This window comes from Hipposideros armiger, unplaced genomic scaffold, assembly GCF_001890085.2.
Source record: "Hipposideros armiger isolate ML-2016 unplaced genomic scaffold, ASM189008v1 scaffold_855, whole genome shotgun sequence".
NCBI lineage: Eukaryota > Metazoa > Chordata > Mammalia > Chiroptera > Hipposideridae > Hipposideros > Hipposideros armiger.
Window position 1 is genome coordinate 484,753 of NW_017732205.1, and position 12,259 is coordinate 497,011.

At 37.0% G+C, this 12,259-nt stretch overlaps 1 protein-coding gene across 2 annotated transcripts in view; it reads left to right on the plus strand.

Annotated features, from left to right (window-relative positions):
* The first annotated feature begins 3,798 nt into the window (after nucleotides 1–3,798).
* Nucleotides 3,799–12,259, plus strand: part of IFNE (interferon epsilon) — a 105,019-nt gene continuing 96,558 nt past the window's right edge. For both annotated transcript variants that reach the window (XR_002122431.1, XR_002122430.1), the window contains exon 1: nucleotides 3,799–4,112. The gene's annotated coding sequence lies outside the window, so the exon portion shown is untranslated. The remainder of the gene's footprint in view (nucleotides 4,113–12,259) is intronic.

Below are 12,259 nucleotides of genomic sequence, written 5' to 3' on the forward strand. Positions count from 1 at the left end.
AGCTAGCATTTAATAAATGTATGCATACCTAATAGCAATTGTACAATCTACGAGTATGTCATTTCATGTTTAAGTGAATGAAAACCATGACTTTCTATAAATGTTCTTATAAAAACCCATATAAGGGACACAATTGGATATGGCTCATTTTTTCATATTCAATTTATTTCAGAAATACAAATATTTCTTTCACTATTTCTACATCATGAAAGTTAGATAATAAAATGTGTTTTCCACTAATTGTTTAAAGAAAATAACACTACTATGCAAAATAACATTCCAAATTCTGCATGGAATAAAAGATATAATGTCATATAACATTTTCAGCTTGTTCCCACAATATTTACCTTGAAGAGCATGACACTGTTTCTTTTAGAAATAATGGTTTTCCCCTTTCTACATGCACCAAAACTTATTCCTTCCCACCTATCTCTACAGTTAGAACTCTTATTCAGAAAGTAGCAGGCATGATACTGCAGCCACAAAAAAGATAACAAATAAAAAATAAAATAAAGAGAAGTCTACAAATGGAAGACAATTAAAATGTTAAAGGTTGTATAAGAACAAATGGGGAATCACAAATAATTTTCAAATGACTTCAATGTTTTACTTACCATTGTTATGTTTTTTTATTTAATTTTTATTTGTAAATTATGAAACATTTTTAAAGTGTCAGATATTCATATACCCACCATTTAGTTTTAACAGGTGTTAATATTTTGCAGATATCTGTTGTCTTTTCAGCAAGATTTTTTTCATTAAAAAGAAGACATTAAAAATACTCACCAATGTCATCAGAGAGATAAATCTCTTAAACTGAAATTATCTGATAACTTCCATATTAAAGCTCATTAAAATTTTAAAGGATGAGAGAAAGGCCTCTAACTAAGAAATTCTTTCCCATGCCTCTTGCACCACTTCAATGTTCAAAAATAATACTAGTAATAATCACCAGGATTTGGATTTGCTTATGGGGAGAAAGTAGAATTTCTAAACAAATTAATTAAAAGTGAAATACAAGTACATTTTGTAGACTGTTAATGATTTGTTTCATAATTATTGTAAATATTTATTTTTGAAAAAAATATTTTAGTTCTTCTACTCCCACTTGTCCTGTATTTCACTTCTGTGGGGAGGTGGAGGGTGGTTGGGTGTGATACATATGTTTATGTGTGTGTGCATTTAAAAATAAAAGAAATAATAATCCTATTCTGCTCTCTCCTGCAAGTCTTTGATTGTCAGAGAACATTAAGGATGTAAGCAACACAGAACAGATTTAAGGTACAGAAATTATTAATAACTGAAGTGATAAATTAACCTATGTAAGTCATATATTTAGAAACTATTTAGATGCTGGGAGAAATTTTGGCTTGCTTATTTTTAGATACAGTTAGAAACTAAATAGTAGTTCATCTTTCCCTTGCAGGTAAAGATTGAGGAGAAAATTCTCAAAATTTCAGACTGCTGTCATTATTATGGAGTAAAATGTGAATAGGGTTGTATGTGACAGCCATTTTGGTAGTTTAAGTTGAAAATTCTTATGTGGTTTGTAGTGTGGATCATTTATGGCTGTTTTATTAACTCGGAGTATAATGCGATATGTGTATTTGTCTCAGGAAAAACAGCTGCTTTGCCTCAAATAAAAGTTTAAAAGATAATCCTCTTTCTATGTGTTTAAAATAGTTTTTGTTTGGGTTGATATTTACTATTTGAGGTCAATTATCCCTTCTTTGGCTCTTTTCTATTCATCATAATATGATATATAATTTTGGTTAAGCAATTGTATAATATTTTCTATAACATTATTCTGGGCTTCTGTATAAAAGTTTAAAAATATGTTCCACAAATTAAGTGCTTATGCCTGCTTATTTGATAGCTTTTCCTATTGGGCTTTGGATAAACTCTTGCATTATGAAATTCACCTATAAGGAAATAATATTTTCTTTTTACATATTACGTTTAAAATAGCTATTTTAAGTTTGACGATACTATACTTTTCATAATAAAGTTAGAGTAGTAATTTTTTCACTTCAATACTTTTAAGTTTTCTATGAATAGGTTTAAAAATATATATTTAAAAGCACTTAACTCTAAGGTTCATAGCTTTTTACATCTTAAGGCACATTTTTTCATAATTTGCAAAATATTTGTTTTTTCCTTTATACTGTGACTATGAATTTTGAAAATTTATTTTTCAAAAGTAACAGGAATATTTTATCAGCAATAAGATTGTTAATTTTTGTTCTTTATATCCTGGTCAAGACAGTCAAGATGGCTTGTGATTTCTCGGTTCTTTAAAAAAAAGTTCACGAATTCAACCTGTTTTAAGCTGAAGTGTGATGAGTTTCTTTGATTTCCTTGATTAAACACTACTGACCTCTCAACTCAAAACATGCACTTAAGTGTAAGAAATGACAAATGGTATACGTGCATATTTTAGTCAACTGTATTTTATACAGAAAAATGTAAACTTGAATCTTCCATACAGTCCTGGAGCTCAAGTGCTCATGTAAACGTAATTGACACAACACATCAACTGCGTTTGACTTACCTTCTATGGTTGGCTAAGGAAAGTAGCCTTTAGGAAGTACCAACTGATTAGGGAACATCTGATGAAGAAATTTCATTCTGATTGAATAAACGATTTTTTACATCGATATATTCCACCATCAATAAAATACCACTATGAACCTTGCCTCGCCGCCCACCCCCCAACCCCACCCCGGGGATTTTTCTTTATGGGAATTAGACTGACCTTTGCCAAAAATTAGTTGCATTCACACACAGAAACACAATCTCCCACCACACACCACCACACAATCTCCACATCCAGGTGCAAGGAGCCACGCTGGGCTTTCAAGAGGATATTGATAAGGGGGACAGCCTGAATTTCCTGCTAGGTCATCTGGTGCGATCATCTTGCCAGGTACCACACTCAATATTTACTTGAAAATTTAAGAGATGAGCAATTCATAGCCTCTGACTTCAAGGAACTTAAACCTAAGTGGAAAGGATTAGGAAAGCATAAATCTCTCTGCTTGTATACTATAGTACTGAATATGAATCCACACAATACAATAAAAATAACCAACGTGTTGTGAGATGGCCCATTGCATTTCATCCAAAGGCAGGGCCGGTGGAGAGGTTCACAGCTCCGTGGCTGTCCAAAAGAGGGCGAAATCAAATCTGGGCGCAGGTGGGCACCTGGAAAGATTTCGTGGTGGGAATGGCATCTGACATAGGCCTCGAAGCACCAACTGGGTTGCAAATACAGGAGAGGCCATTCCAGATGGAAGGACAGCCCCCCCGCACACCCCACACCCTCACCTCTCGTTTGCTCGCATGCCAGTTACACCGGGGGACCCGTGCTGGCACATTTTTAGAAGACCCCTACAAATGCAGAGGTCTGACTGAGGAGGCACTAACGCCGTGCAGGTTGCTAAATTTGGATTAGAGAGCGCACCCGGGAGAACCGGACCGGCTCACGCAGGTGGGCACCCTCTCCCTTCCTTAGCTCTGATTCTCTGTGAGACGCTCCCACCCGCAAAAGGCTGCGGTGGCCATCGGCACAACGGTGGCTGCGACTTCCCCCACCAAATTCCAGCGCTCCGGAGCGGCGAGCGCTGCAATGGAAGGACCTGGGTCCCGCCTGGGCCCGAGGAAGGAGGCACAGCGCCGGGGCTCGCGCTCCGGGACCCGGGCGCTTTCTCCCTCCCCCTCCTGCCCGCAGCGGCCGCGGCGGCCGGAGCAGTGGGCGGGCGAGGGGCGGAGCCTGGGCGGAGCCGCGGCCGCGGCGGCCCGGGCGGCGGCAGGTGTGGATGAGGCGGAGGTGCGGGGCGGTCCACTCCCGCCCTTGCATACCAGGGGCCGGACCGGGGCCGGGGGCCTGGGACGGCTTTCACGAGGAGCTTGGCGAGCGGCTTCGACCTGCGCACAACTTGGGGCACGGACCCGGGCGGCAGGTTGCACGTCCGGCGCCCGGAGGAGAAAGGCGAGCGTCCCGGAGCGGGGAGGCAGCGGCCGGAGAGCGGCAGGGGCTGGCGGGTGGGCGGGAGGCGGCCTCTGCCCCGGGGAGGCTGGACGACGCCTCCGCCCTCCGGCCGGACCCGCAGGTAAGCCGGCAGGCGCGGGAAGCCGGGCGGGGACGCGTCCCCCGCGGAGTTGAGAAGGGACTGCGGGGCCTGGGCGCACGGCCGTCTGCGCCGGGTCAGAGGGCCGCCCGCGCCCGGGGGCACTGGAGCGGGGATGCTGCGGCCGCGGCGGGCGCGTCCCGGGGCTCTGCGGCCCTGGCTCTGCGCGCCGCCGCCCCCTCCCAGCCGCCGGTTGTTTTCCTGACGCGATCTCGGAAGGCACAGGTCCGCTCTCTTCCCCTAAACCGCGAAGAAGGAACTGTGTGGGTCCAGGAGCTGGCTGGGGGCGAGCGCTTTCAACCACCGATATTTGAAGAGAGCCCCATTTACTACATAATATTACTGTCACTTGACAACTTACTCTGCGTTCCCCTCTTAGAGGGAAGAGAACTTAGGCGTGTGACTTACATCCCCACCTAGTAGGATTAGAGTTTGTTTTCGCCTGATGCAGGTGGGAAAATGATGCTCTGCAAAATCCTGGCTTTTCCTACAGTATTTCCCTTAACATTAGTGCCGCCAATCCTACAGCAAGACAATGGCAGTCGTTAAAAACACGACAGAAATGTTCGCTTAGCGCCGCTTTGGCAGGGGAGAAGTTAAGGAAAACTTAAACGTAAGTGACCTCTTAATCGTCTTCCTGCAGGACTGTCTTTGTCCCTGCACAAGTGGTATTAGGACTAAGAATGACGGACAGCTCAAGACCTACACCTGGGTTGGAGCTGAGGCTATGGCCAGACACCCCCTCTCCTCCGGGGACCTCTAGTTTCTGGAATCGGGCCTTTCAGCTTCCTTCGCTGACACCGTGGCAGTTTTGAAGTGAAATTAGGAATATGAACCTACTTTTTTTCCTCTGGAGTTTATTACCACTGCGTTAAAATGTTTCTCTCATGGACAGGAATTTAAACAATATTCTATTTTATGCTTTGTTTTAAAGACATTTTGCTTGAATTGGTAAAAAAAAATGATTTAAAAATGACAGCCAAGTTTAGGTTTGTTTGTTATGGAGTTTTGTGATTGGTTGGGGGAGGGACCGACTTTTAAGTTATTTTTCAAATCTAATCCTGGTTATTTCTCATTGTCTCCTTAAGCGAAGGCCTTTATCTTGATTTTAAGGGATAAATGTAAAAATAACAGTGATTTAAGTCCACCCATAAGAATTATAAGTACGTTTTTTTCCTTAACTTGTTACAGCCCCATGAAAATTGGCCAACTTTCTTAATCTTAGGGTGTAAAAAAACATCTTAAGTTGAATTTTAGGCCCCAAAATGAAAACAGTTTTTAATGTACTTATCTTCATAGACTTGTCAGACTTTATGGAATTACCAGCTTATGATGTTTATTTTTTATTTATGCCACATTGGAACCTTAACTGTATGTGTGGATATTGCTTACATGATAGGTAAATGTAGGGAGAAGTCAAGAAGCTCTTTTAAAAAGTACAGAGTTATTCTCTGGGTGAAATTTTATTGTTCTGAAAAAGCGTAAATCAGAGAAAAAGCTCTTGACTGATAAATGGACTGTTGGCTCTTTTTGAAATTTAAAATAGATGATTAAGAAATATAAAATGCTTTGTACTTGAACGTTGTTTTTTTTTTAATGCAATGGAAAGAAAAGTTAAGGATATGGTTCCACAATATAATAACAGAATAGCTATTCTAGAAGTTATAAAATGCTTGAGGAAGTAAAAGAAAAAGGTAGCTATAAAATTATGTATCATACTTTTAGAATTTTACAAATGCACACTTCTAAATCCCAGATCCTCAAGTGAACAGTGTTAAACTAGATGAAATAGAAGAATGTTTCTGCATGTGATTTTTTTTTTCAGATTAAAAAATATTTATCTTGGTTTACCTTAAAATTGAAGATATAGTAAATTTTGTTGATAGCTATATGGGATAATTCAGAGTACTTTAAATCATTTACTTTAACAATTCTTTATTACTATGTTTGTAAGATTTCTTTTGCTTGGAACATTGACATTTAATTGTCATTTTTTTTATTGACATTAAATTGACATTTAAATTTTTCATATAATTGCCACAGTTTTTCTTCATTTAGTGTATTTATGTAGTTTTAACCTACAAACAATGTGGGGTCTCTTAATAAATTAAACTAAAAAAAAGCTATAGACTAAATCCCTGATTATTAACATTTCAGGGATGAAATCTACCTTTAAGGTAAAATATATTTTGAGGACATTTAAGAATACGTATAATGGTATGATTCCTAAAGAGTAATGTTTTTGATAGTTCTTTCTAATTTTTTGAAATCATAAAGTAAATTAACAAAAGAACCCATAATTATATTTTAATAGTTTCTTGAGGTATTTAACAGACTGTTTCCCTAGGTGTAATCTCCCAAGTGTTTCAAAATTTTTTATAGGAGCGACAAAGTTTATTTTCTGTTAAAACATATTAATGTAGACTAAAAAAACACACACACACACAAAAAACACTTGTTGAATCTAGACTAGGTCTATCTTAAATAAGAAACAATGAAATTTGATCTCTGTATTGTAAAATATATTTTCACTGAGGCTTTTGACTATGTTCTCTTTTTAAAAACAGAAAAGTATAGAAAGTAAATCAGTTATTCCATTGGTACAGTATAAGTGCCTTCAGGTACTGGCTTTATTCATGAATATTGAGACTTTTCCCCTATATTTTATGTGAGGAGAGGACTCCAGGAAAATCATCAAAATAATTTTGAAGAGGATTGAGATGAAAGGGGAAAAAAAAATTCAAGCACGATTATGGTGTATACGTGTGTTGGTTTGCATCAGGGAAAGGATGAAAAAGAAAAGCTTGGTATCAGAATTTATCCACATTAATCCGATTCCCTAGCACTTTCTACTTTATTGTGTAAATAAATTTACACAATAGTATGTGTAAATACTATTTTTTTAGTATGTAGCTAGTATGTAGTTATTGAATGTATTAAAATATGGCAGACACCAGAAAAAATAAATCTCATTTGAAAAAATTTTTAGTCATGGCTTTATCAAATATACAGCCTACTCTATATTGTCTAAATACCATCTTCCAAGCTATTTCAACATTTGAGACCAATTTATAAATTAAATGTATTATAAAAGTTAATTCAATAAGTAATTTCCATTTTAAGAGAAATGCCTCTTTTGAGGGACTATTTGTTTACATCACAAATAGTACCAACCCTTTGAGTAAAATGAGACTGGTTATATTAATTACAAATTATACTTTTAGCAAGAGGAAGATGCAATTTATATTGGCCTTAGGGGCACTTATGCTAAGTAGTTTGGGGCCCAGTTTCCATTTCTATATCTGTGCTGCCTCTGACAAAGGATCGGGCACTGAGAGATGAAAGACTGAGCAGAAAATTCATAAAACAAGCTACGTGGGTTGATCATAGTTCTGCCCGCTAAGCCTGTGTCCACAGGAATTCAGAACCAGAAGAGAAATTCTGAGTGATTCCCCACAGCCCTTTCACACTGGTTCCAGTGCGTTAGCACAGGCAGAGAGGGGAGTAGTGTCTCTGCCATTTGCAAAGCTGACTCCATGATTCACAGCAAATCAAACCCATGAAATCTTTTAGTCTTGTCCAATTCAGCTCACTTCCTTGCCAGGGGCATAACAGCTAAAGTTAAAAGACTTATACCCAAATGGGAAAATTAGTGCCATTTGTGTCTAGGCAGTAGCCTTATTTAAACTGCTTTCAACCTAATTGGAAAGAAAAAAAGACAGAATAGGATTTGATTATAAGTCCTCCAGGGTGGTTAGCGTATAAGAGACTGTGACAAGAATTTAGGTTTTTCACTTATTTTGAATTATTTATAGTTTGCATTGTAGTTCTCTGGGGTGTGTGCGTGTGTGTGTGTGTGTGTGTGTGTGTGTGTGTGTGTGTGGTTTCCTTGAGCCTCTACAATTTGGAAGGGGCAAAAAGTACAATAAAATGGTAAATTTTTAAGTGATCGAGATGGTATAGCATTGGTCGTGTAAAAGTTCTCCCATTACTTCTGAGGTAGCAATAGTTGAATTTTCTTCCTTGTATTGTAAATCTAAGTTCTTTGCTTAGAAGTAATCCTGATTCTGAGAAGGATAGCAGAAAAACAAAAGAACTGTGTCTAAAACCATGCCATCTGACAACTGACGTTTTAAGTTGTCTCTGTCAAATTTCAGGTGGACTTTGGCCACATTAGTAAATTGGATATGTAGAAAATAAGATAAAGAAATCAGCTCAGAAAGGCCTGCTCCAGAAATTTGTGGTACATGTGCTTTTCAAACTGATCTAAATATGACGTGTAATGATCAATCAAGACCAATATTATTATACATTTGAAATGAAACTATTTTGGAGTCCAAAGGTTGATGCAAGCAAAGGACTGGTCCCCTAAAAGTCAAACTAGTAAGCTCTTACTAAAATCATCTGAGATTTTTGAGTTACAGTGTACCCTCAAGTAAAAATTCAAGTTGTAAAGTCATTATTGAATAACCCTTTGGGACTCTGGTAATTTTTTCCTTCTTTAAACTTGATCTTTTACCTATTATCTCAACTTCATTCACTTAATAATAATAAAAAGTCTCTCATGAGAAACAGTAGACTAAAGCAATACAAGTGTGAACTCTATGTGGTAAAACCTACAGATAGTGAGTGAAGTCTTTTAAATTAGGATTTAACTGGCTTTTAACTAGAGTGGGTTTTCAGGTAAACTGACTGGTAATATTGTCCCTTGTCATTTCCTTTCCATATTCTGTGCCAGGACTCAAAACTAATTTCCATTTTATGAATAAGAGTGGAACTATATGAAATTTAAAAACAAAACAAACAATTTACAGCTTTATAGTCTGTAATAATTTTATAACACTGTTGCATGTTTGCCAGCACCCTAATAATGATAAGATTTTAGATTGCTTTATTATTTATTTTTGTTTTTGGAATTGGGATTAAGTTGATTTTTTTAAATAAAAAGAGTAACCTTAATTTCCTTTTAAAATGAATATCTATATGCATATTAACTGTTGTCATGACAAGCAGTAGTTTGAATTGTAGTTTGAAGTAAAAATATTACAAGTTAATACCTGGACTGAGGTGTGGTAAGTAGCATTTGAATTACTTCTAGTACTCAAACAATGACATTTTATCATAGCTTTTTAGTATCTGGAAACAAATTTCTAGTTTCATATAAAAGGAAAAATATAATAAAACATCTTAATCTTATTATATATTAAATTATCCAAAAGATTTTTTTTCTTTAGTGATTTGTGGCTTTTCAACCAGAAGTACTGAAAATATCATTATAGACAAAAGAAGACTATATGGAAAGATCATAAAAGGAAACATAAAGTAAAAGACTAACCAACTGGACTTTTTAAAGAACTAATTCTTCAATGTAATTTTTATCTTTGGTTCCTATAGCTTTTCATGTTCTGGAGAAATGGCAAGTAAGTCATATGGAATGACAAAAGCATTAAAAAGATTTGACAAAATTCAGTTTCCTTTTAAAATAAATGCATTTAGTAATTGGTAAAAACTAATGTTCTGTATTTCCCTTTTTTAAATTAACACATTGTCACAAAGAGACCAATGAAAATAAAAAGCTAATTATAAATCGGTTAAGAATAATTTAAAAAACAGATTTGCTCAAAAAGGAAATCATCCTTCTGAAGGTAGAGGTCATTATACTTACTAATCATAATTGTTGGTAGAATTTTTTTTGCAAAATGTATTAAAGTAGAAATGATAAAACAACTACATATTTCAGAAAAAATAGACAAGTTACTATGTGTTAGCTCCATTAGCTAACCTAAAAACATAATTTATACTGGCAATATTAAAATGTATGTGGAACAGCACAATTTGTTGTCCACTTTTATTTCAGAATACATTCTCAAATTATTATCAAGAACTAACACAGAACTGTTTTCCAAAACTGGTAGGGTGTCAGCTTCATCTAGATCTTTTTTCAAAAGCAAATATTAAAATGTGTTCAACTCTTCTAATTGCCAGAACAATAATAATGACAATTATAGCTCTCTCTATTGATCATTTTCTGTGTGCCATGCTTTGTTCCATATGCTTTATCTGTATTACCTCCAATAATCTTCACAGCAACTTTATACTCTAGGCGCCATGATTGTTCTTGTTTTACAAACAAGAAAACTGTATTTTCTTTTGAGATTAAAGGGTTCTAACAGCTGGTAAATGGTATGGTTCTGTGATTCAAACCTAGATCTTTCCTGTTCCCACCTCTCTACTCTTGATTACTTTGCTATACTTCACAGTAATTAAGCAGAATGTTTGTGGAACTTGTAAAAAAACTACTTGAAAGTCATTTGTATAGCATTTTGAATGTCCTTAGTTGGGGCACATCTTTTTTTCTTTTATTTTAAGAACTAGTTCAAAGAATTTCATGTCCAAGTCTGGCAAAAGACATAGATGATATAGGTAGTAATGTTTGTGACCAAAAGAAAGGTAGTGTCTTTAAAGGATTAAGCCTGATATTTCAGATGGATTATAAATTTTCTCTGAAGATCATTCCAAAAAATCACATAGTCAATTGTGTGTGTGTGTTTTGGAACCATGGCCCTGGAATTGGAATACAGTTAAAGCCTTTGGGACCCCGAACCTATAATAGGTGTTCAGTGAATATTTTTAAAACAATAAATGAGGGAATAAAAAAGATAACATTTCTTTGCCTAGTAAAGTTCTAATACACATTTGTGTATTGAAATTTAGTAGCAAATGTGGATAGCATACCACTAACTGCAACCTTAGACAAGTTACTGCTCCTCTTTGAACCTCAGTTTTCTCTTTTGTGAAATGGGAATGATTATATCTTACTTGTTGTGAAGGTTAAATAAATGATAGTTCCCTTTCCTTTCTTATCACATTTAACCTTTTGTGTGGGTATAAAGTCTGTTGGAGCTGTGAGATGGAAGGAGAGCTGTCAGAGCCAGCCATAATGAAGGTGTGAGTTGAGACGAGTTCATGTAACTGAACCCACCAGAAAAGGAGTAAAAGGCCAAGGAATAAGGTGAAAATGGTGCTTTGCTGGTTCTGGAGTAAGGGTATGAGCCCAGGCAGACAGGAGTAGAGGAACAGACCTCTATTCCAGTGCTGAATCTCTAGTGTTGACTTGTGGCATTACACAAGTTGCCTGGGCTATCGATGTGTAAACTGAGGGCGCACTTCAGGGCTTCCTAAGAGTCTCTAAAGTGTGACCCATCTTAAAGAAAGCTCTGACTGCAAAGTTTCAAGTCCTGCTGTCACTATACCTGTCCTAGGGTACTTAAGGAAACTCCCCATGGAGGGCACTGACATTCCTTATACACACACTCTCAACTAACTCTGTCTCTATCTCCCTCCTTCCCCCCTTCCCTCCCTCCCTTCTTCCTACTCTCTCTTCCTTCTTCCATCCCCTTCCATCCCCAGGTTAGCACTTCTTGGACCTAAACTTTCCCTTTAGCACTATTCTCCCTTCCCCTCAGCCTCTCTCACTGCTCTCTCTGATGGCAAAGGAGGTAGGGAATAGTTTTCATTTTGTAGAGGTTAAAGACCCTGCTCTCCTGTGCAGGATAACTGCAAAGGAACCTTTCAGGGCTAACATTTTGCAGAGTCTGAAATTCAGCATAAGGATACAGTAAAAGAGCAAAACAAGGATTAAAATGTAGAGAAACAAAAGGAACTTTAATAGCAAAAAAAAAAAAATCAGTGAATTCAAAAATTGAAAGGCCAAAGCAAAACATGTTAAAGACAAAATTACACAATTTAAATTTATGTGAGAAGAAAGTAAAACTATAAAAAACAAATTTAATAATGGGAAACTGACTTTTAAATAATAAAAACAATGAAAGCTTTAGGTTTTTGTTTTTTTTCATCAGAATTCCTCTTTTGAGGCCCATTGGAGCAGAGTGGTTATCTTGCCGGAAAGCAAAGCTTTTATGTATACGGAGAAAGAGAGGTTAAGAGGAGGGTGATATAAATCAATATTCCGGGATACCAACAAAAGGCACGAAAATCCAAGCATTTTGAGAGAGACTTTTTTTTTTAAGATTTTTTTGGGGAATTGGGGGATGGGAACAGCACTGGGGAATTGGGGGAAGGGGAACAGACAAATTGCTGTCATTTTGTTCTTCAGTCTAGTTGTGGAG